This window comes from Strongylocentrotus purpuratus, unplaced genomic scaffold (genome assembly GCF_000002235.5).
Source record: "Strongylocentrotus purpuratus isolate Spur 01 unplaced genomic scaffold, Spur_5.0 spur5_scaffold_20, whole genome shotgun sequence".
In the NCBI taxonomy this organism is placed as follows: domain Eukaryota; kingdom Metazoa; phylum Echinodermata; class Echinoidea; order Camarodonta; family Strongylocentrotidae; genus Strongylocentrotus; species Strongylocentrotus purpuratus.
The window spans coordinates 29,272,683-29,280,627 of NW_022145606.1; positions in this window are offsets into that span (position 1 = coordinate 29,272,683).

The following is a 7,945-nucleotide window of genomic DNA, read 5'->3' on the forward strand; positions in this document are numbered from 1 at the left end:
GACGAAATCAAAAGGTGATACGTAGACTTCGTTACGTATCACCTAACTAGACTTTAATTCGTCACTTAGACGAATTAGGTGATACGTATGATATTGGTTTACATAACAAAGAATGCATTACACGATATCATATTATTTTATAAAATGCTCTTCCCATAATGATCTATCCATATGTCAAGTTTAAATTGTGTCGATCCCTTGATCATTATGGATCTAGGGAAGATAGATTGAGACAATATATGACCATTGACTCTGTGCAGTAACCAGTTACACCTTTGACTCTAATTTACATCATGAAGAACGCATTTTGACGATTTTTATCTCATTCAAAGAAATCAAAATGTAATTGATAAATAAGAGCTTATGCCTGAATAATTAAAAATGTATAGTGTATGACGTCACGATGTCCCGGCGTAAATGAAAAGTCAAAATAAATGTGAGAATACATTAGCGATCATTTTGAGTTGTCGACGTGAGATTCACTAGTTGCTTGAAAATAAAATCTTTAAATATCGGATGGATATATACTGTCACTGTATAAGGAATGTGGATTAGAGGGATATTGATCCGTCAGTCTTTCTTAAAGGCTTGTCAATTAAAGGAATACAAAGATTTGAATATATTTTGCTCAAGAAATTACATACAGCATTGCCAGTAAATTTCACGGGATCAATGTTAAAATCTCCCATTATATAAACCTGTTTATGTTCAGTATGTGTTTTTTTGTAAAACATTTTCAAAGACAGGGATGAAATCATTGATATTTGATTGGGGTTTCCTATATATGACACCTACAATAATATTATTATGTCTCGGCAAATTGCTTTCAATAAACAGTGATTCATAGTTGTATGATGGGTATAATATAAATATATCATTGCGTATTTCATATTCAAAATTGTCAGCGACCAATAGACCAACACCTCCACTCTTTTCTACTTGGCGATTAAATTGTATAAATGAATGACCAGACACATTGAATAATAGTGGCGTACTATCATTAACCCAAGTTTCTATACATAAGTACAGATGAAATTGGATAAAGCATTACAATGTATGTTTAAACTACGCGAATTAAAATGTAAAATACTAAAATGATAGTTAATGTTACTGAATTCAGTCGTAAAATCCTCATCAATATAATATTTACAGTTCAGAAACCTACTGAAATGAAACTCATATTCTTTTTCGGATAAATAGTTTAAATCATTGATATCAGTATAAGTATCTGTAGTATTACTACCAAATATTGAACGAAGTTCGTCATTATTCAAGTCTTGAATAGGAAATGAACAATGAGAACAGAGTGGGTTATTAATGTAGCCGAATGCTCATGTTATCTATAACGCTCATTTTATGTATTTTATTACCAGAGAAAAAAAGATGTCAGCCAGTCACTCAATAGTGTCTGAGAGTAAAGTCTAGAAAGTAAAAGGGTTTCCTTACATAATTTCAATACGAGGACACTGCTAACGTTTAAGTTTCACAAATGGGACATACGTGACATATCATCATTTAAACATTCAACTGAAAATTGTGACATGATCTCATCATCTGATCAAAAAACTAAAAAGCACCGTTTTTATAGCCCATGGTCTCAGCTATAACATACCCCAATTTGGGAGAAAACAGAGCACACATAAGATAGATAGTGCTCATAGATGAATGCCATGTAGAATCATGAAGTGAAACGAAATTCACCTTCCATAGACATAACACGCAAATGACGAAAATTCTGACATGTGTCCTTTAATTGAATTTTGTACTATGATGACCTCATTAAAATGAAACTTAGTGAAAAGTGATCTTGTAGAGAATTGCCTTATCTACAACATATCGACATTTCAAAGAGAATCGATGAATATTGAGAGAAATACACTACATTTTCCATAAATACAATGACGTCATAATATGCAATTTTGTATTTTTGACTTCCAAGGCCATTATGATGACGTTAAGATGTACTTAATGACCAAATGAGATATGAAATCATACCTCCGACTCATACTCTATCTAAATATGAAGAAAAAAATTGGCATCCCTATTCATCCCAATGGACTTTTCATAGGCATGTTTTTGCCCATATATGCAATGTATTACAAAAATCGCGCGTGCGGACGGTTATCTTGAACGGACGCTCATTCCGTTTTTAATAGTGATAAAGAGCTAAACATGGTATCAAATTTTCCGGAAAAATATTAGGAATATTCGGCCAAAAGCTTTTGCGGAGAAATTATTTTTCGTTCGGCCGTGACGAACGAAAACGTGCAAAAATGCGTGTTTTGCGTGATTTTTTATGAAATGCTTATAATGGCCTAGAACGTATGCAAAAAAAATTTAAGACGATTTTGAGCAATTTAAAATTTTACGTGCGCATTAACGCGCGCGCCTACGCGTACGCGCATTTTTGCGCGCATTTATTGACCTCAAATTGACCCGACGGATATTGACCTTGATCATGACAAATATGAATGAGAAATGACTTTCTGTTATGAAGATATGATCATAAGTTGATTTTCACAAAATGGCGCCTGGATGACGTCACGATAATTTTGAGTCTTTGAAAAGTCACACAGTTCTAAGTTAGACTAAGATCTATTATCATTAAAAGTTTTATGACAATGGCTTTATTCAGTCTTGAGATATCCTGCGAACAAAATCGAGGCAGAATAATAGGAAGAAGAAAAAATAAAAATCTTGACGAAATCAATAGGTGATACGTTGACTTCGTTACGTATCACCTAACTAGACTTTAATTCGTCACTTAGACGAATTAGGTGATACGTATGATAATGGTTTACAAAACGAATAATGCATTACACGATATATTATTTTATAAAATGGTTCTCCCATTACGATCTTTCCATATGTCAAGATTAAATTGTGTCTCCTTGATCGTCATGGATCTAGGGAAGATAGATTGGGACGATATATGACCATTGACCCTGTACAGTTACCAGTTACACCTTTGACTCTAATTTACATCATGAAGAACGCATTTTGACGATTTTATCTTATTTAAAGAAATGAAAATGTAATTGATATATTAGAGCTTATGCCTAAATATTAAAAAGTGAATAGTGTATGACGTCACGATGTCCCGGCGTAAATAAAAATTCAAAATAAAATGTGGAAATACATTAGCGATCATTTCTAGCTGTCGACGTGAGATTCGCAAGTTGCTTGATAATAAAATATTTAAATATCGAACTGATATATACTGTCACTGTATAAGTATGTGGATTAGACCAGAGTTGAATTAGCAGGTAATAATATAGGAAAGGGAAAGAATGAGAGGCAGGGAGTATTGACTTTTTTTTCTTCAAGTAAAGCATGGAACTGTAGATAGCTGAAGATAGTATTCGGAAGGGAAAGGAGCTTAGCAATCATCGAGGCCAGGATGGTAAAAAAAGAAGGAATGAAAGGGAAGTTTGATTTTGACCCATTGTGTTTGACTAAAATTCCTTCATGATCCCGTCATCAAGAAAGAAAATAACTTGTATTTGGAACTTAGATCAGAAACTCAGCTACTACATATTAGAATTTGGGAGAGATTCGAATAAAGATAAACGATATCCGGTTGAAAGTGCATTGTCGTTGATTACGAAATTAATTGAAATCGATTGAAATTAAATATTTTTATTTTAACGAGCAATATAATGGTGTCGGGAAATCCGATTAGCCGAAAAGAAGTATCACATCGCTAACATATGTTCTAAGCTTTCAAGAAGTATAGGTGTTATATCCAAACTCAGTTTTTTTTTATACCCACCAATCTATATTGATAAACTATACAGTGTGTCCCAGAAAAAACGAAACCGAGAAGTATCGATATTCTATCATAACTTAATCACAACTATAATTAATAAATGATACATATTTGGAAAGCTTAGAGTCTCCTATTTCATGTGATGCTACTCGGATAATGCATATTTCACGCGTGAGTGGAAACCAAAAAGACATTTGGCGGGCGGTATCTGAATTTCGAAGAGTTTTTGCCCTTTCATATGACACCTCAATCAGGAAAAATGAGCGAGGAATGACAAAGTTCTGTTTGTTTAAAGTAGTGCTTGCATTTCCATAATTTTATTAAACGAATTCGTTTTCACTGGCTGCCTGCTGTATCAATGAACGAAATTAACAAAAGACTTAACTCCGTTTCGTTGACAATCAGCCGTAGACGAGAGTCTTCATGCATGGCTGATTGTCAACGAAACGGAGTTCAAATCTGCTTTTTGCTACGGCAGGCACCCAGTGAAAACGAATTTGTTTGTTAAAATTATGAAAATGTAAGGGCTACTTTAAACAAACAGAACTTTGTCATTCCTCGCTCATTTTTCTTGATTGAGGTATCATTATGAAAGAGCAGAAAATGAACTTTCTAGAAATATGAAATTTTCTTTGAAATTCAGATACCGCCCGCCTAATGTCTTTTTGGTTTCCTTCCTTTAAATTGCTTTTAATCACTCATGCGTGAAATATGCATTATCCGAGTAGCATCACATGAAAGAAGAGACTCTAAGCTTTCCAAATATGTATCATTTATTAATTATGGTTGTGATTAAGTTATGATAAAACATCGATACTTCTCGGTTTCGTTTTTTCTGGGACTCACTGTATATTTTACAAAAACGTGCAATACGACTAATAAAAAAAAAGTAACTTCGTAGTCCCAGTCTTCCACCTTTTTTTTTTAATTGAAAATTCTCCCAGTGTCTGAACTTTTAAAACTCAGTAATATATCAGTTTTCATGTTTAAAGGGATAGTTGAATTCTGTTTTCAGACCGCAAGTGGCTTTAAAGTGCATGCTTATTGCTCTTATTCTTATCTATGACATTTCTAGTGCCCTTTTGGGACCTAAAATTGCTATGAAGGTAATTTTAGACCCCAAATGTGTAAAATTTAGCCAATCATTCCAATTCAGCTCCACTTTCAAAGAAAAACAGTGACCGTTAATTAATTCATTATTTTTTAATTGCCATTGGCTGAAATACAACGTAATAAGCGCTGTTTCGTTTTTTCAACGGCTTTTTCAAATTATCGAATATTTTTGGTGGTACACAAATATTAGAAATCGTTATATTTAAGGATATTTTTGTCGTTTCTGAACCGATTTTGATATACAAAAATTATTTTGTCATTTAAATTGTATGTTCTTTCAAATTTGACATTCAGTGTGTCATTTTCTCATTCTGTACTCTCCTTATTTCTGTATTGCTTTTGTTTGAGTGTGATTGTATATGTGATTTAATTCAGGTTTTTATTATTGTTATGTTCTTTTGGGTTAATAATACAAACCATGTTTACTACTTTACAATTTTTTTTTTTTTTTTTTTTTGGGGGGGGGGGGGGGGGGGGCAAAAATGCGTTTTGCCCCCCCCCACTTTTTGGGTGGGGGGGGGGGGCAACTGCCCCCCTGCCCCCCCCCCTCCACTTCCAGCGACTATATAACACATATAATGTATACATTTGCAATAGCTCTCTAGTACTTTTATAGACTCTGTTGATTACAAGTCTGAGGTGGCCTCTGCTTCCGGATGAGGAAAGAAAGATCATGAGAGTTCAAAATAACAGGAAATAACACCCACCCGTATTCGGCATAGGCCTTCTTTGTGAAGATATGGGCAAAGTCCACAAATATGTTAAGCAGATGTCCTGATAGCTTGCAGACACAAATCCTTGCCAGTCGATGTGCGTAACAGTGTATGCACAGTGAGACAAGGAGGGCCTATAGTGTGGTACGGTATGTCACTGAAACAGCTCCCAAAGCCAAAGTTGATTTTTTTTTTTTTGGGGGGGGGGATTCATTGGGGTCCAAGCTATTGTAACACTCCGAATAGTGAATATTTGTAGCGTGGTTATGATGAGTGTTAGTAAAACATATAACAGATGACTCGAGAACAAATAATAATATAGATTTCAAGATGGTATTTTATTAACAATGATTATAGCCTCCCCTCTGTGTACGCCTACAATAGGCAGGGGCAATCGCTGTCCAATCCCCACCTGAAGGTGGTGAGGACGAGAACTTGAAGAACCCACATGAGTGATTTCACAAACTCTTTATACTTTTGGGCGAGTCCAAGCCATGGTCTGACATGAGACATTTAAGACCATATTAGGCCATGGTCAATATTATGAATTAAACATTAACACTCATGAATTAAACATAAATACCTCATGCCCATAAATGGCCATGGTCAGTGGTTATTTCTAAGTAGAAAGTGGGATGACATACTCTAATGGAATGTGCTTATCCTGCATTTATTTACACTTCTGAGAAAGTACTGTTTTAAAGGGTGTTGTGTTATTAAGGGAATGAAGGGATTGTAATATTGGGTCTTACATATAGTTACCTCTACCGAAAAGAAACGTCCTCGTTTAAAAAATCAGAGGCGATAGAATTGACATGTAAACATTTATATAAAAATATATAAAGTAAAATATTATTTGCAATTACAGGCGAATGGAAGAGTCACACCGACTTGTGGCTTATGGAATAATTGTGTAAGGAAATAGTGCAAACTACTCAAAGTATGTAATGAACAGTCTTAAAATATAAAATACCATAACTTCAATTAAATGTGCATACAGCAACAAAAGTGATATACCAAAGCACTGACTAAAAGAAACTCAATTAATTATACATACATGTACTGTATGTAAATGTAGCCTACTCTGGACCAGAATTAGGGGAATTATTACCATCCGGATAGACATTACCACAACGTGACTCATGACCTTAGGTCAGATTGACCAGTATACATTCCTGGTTGGAAGTACATGTAATAAATGATCAAGATGACAACAGCTGTTTTTTGTCTGAAAACAAAAATCCTACTTTTAAAGTAGAAGTGGAGTCATCCACTCATATAAATTTGAACTTATCATGACAAACATTATTTTAATTGACCTACTGGGAAAACGAAACTGTGATTATGCTGCAGTTATAATTGGAAACATAAACTTCAATTAATAAAATCAAACCATTGAATTAAATTCTCAAATGAACTATAAAGAGAGGTACCATTATACGATAACAAAAAATGGAACACATAAATGAAAATACACTGAAGACTAGAATATAATATGGATTATAAATGAAAAGCAAAATCGCTAGCAAAACAAAGCATACCTAAATTCTATGCCATATCTATAAAAACATGTAAATATAACTTGGTACAGTAAAAATGCCGATATCACAAAAACATAAACACACAATGAAAACTGATGTGTTGACATAAAGAAAATGAATGTAGCTAGGTAGCTATCGAATAGCCGAAAATATGTTGAACATGACTTTGTGGAACATGAATTATTCCGTGCTATTTTTGTCCGACAAGGTAATGATTTGGTGAATAAAAACACAAATTTGATTGAAATAAAATTATTGTATTGTGGAACCTAATACCTATGAAACATGACAACGAATGAAGTTCATGAGACATACATGAGAATCGGACGAACATGAAATGTACACCGATATAGCGGTAATATGTTTAGTTATTAAACCAACTACCAAAATTAATAATACATTCACATATCATTATAAACTAATTAACCGTAAAGCACAGGCGTATAATGCTGCATGAAATTTCTATACAAATTTGGAAAAAAGTGCGGTTCTAAACATGTTACAAAGAAATTATGCCAACATGTTGAAATGACAATAACAAGATATAATTTGCCAGGTGTATACAAGGGCATGGCAAATATTATTAATCTACAATAATCCTTGCAACAAAATCTGTAAGAATGATAAAGGTAGGGTAAACCAAGCTAACAAAAACAAAATTTAGGCAATATTGCTCTTGCAGAAAAAGGTGGATAAAAAAAGGGGGACAAAATAAAATATCAACATTGGAAAGTCATGATAATTACAGCTGTAGGATGTAATAGAGAGGGGTGATGGCGAATCATAATTGTGTTCACATACATTGAATG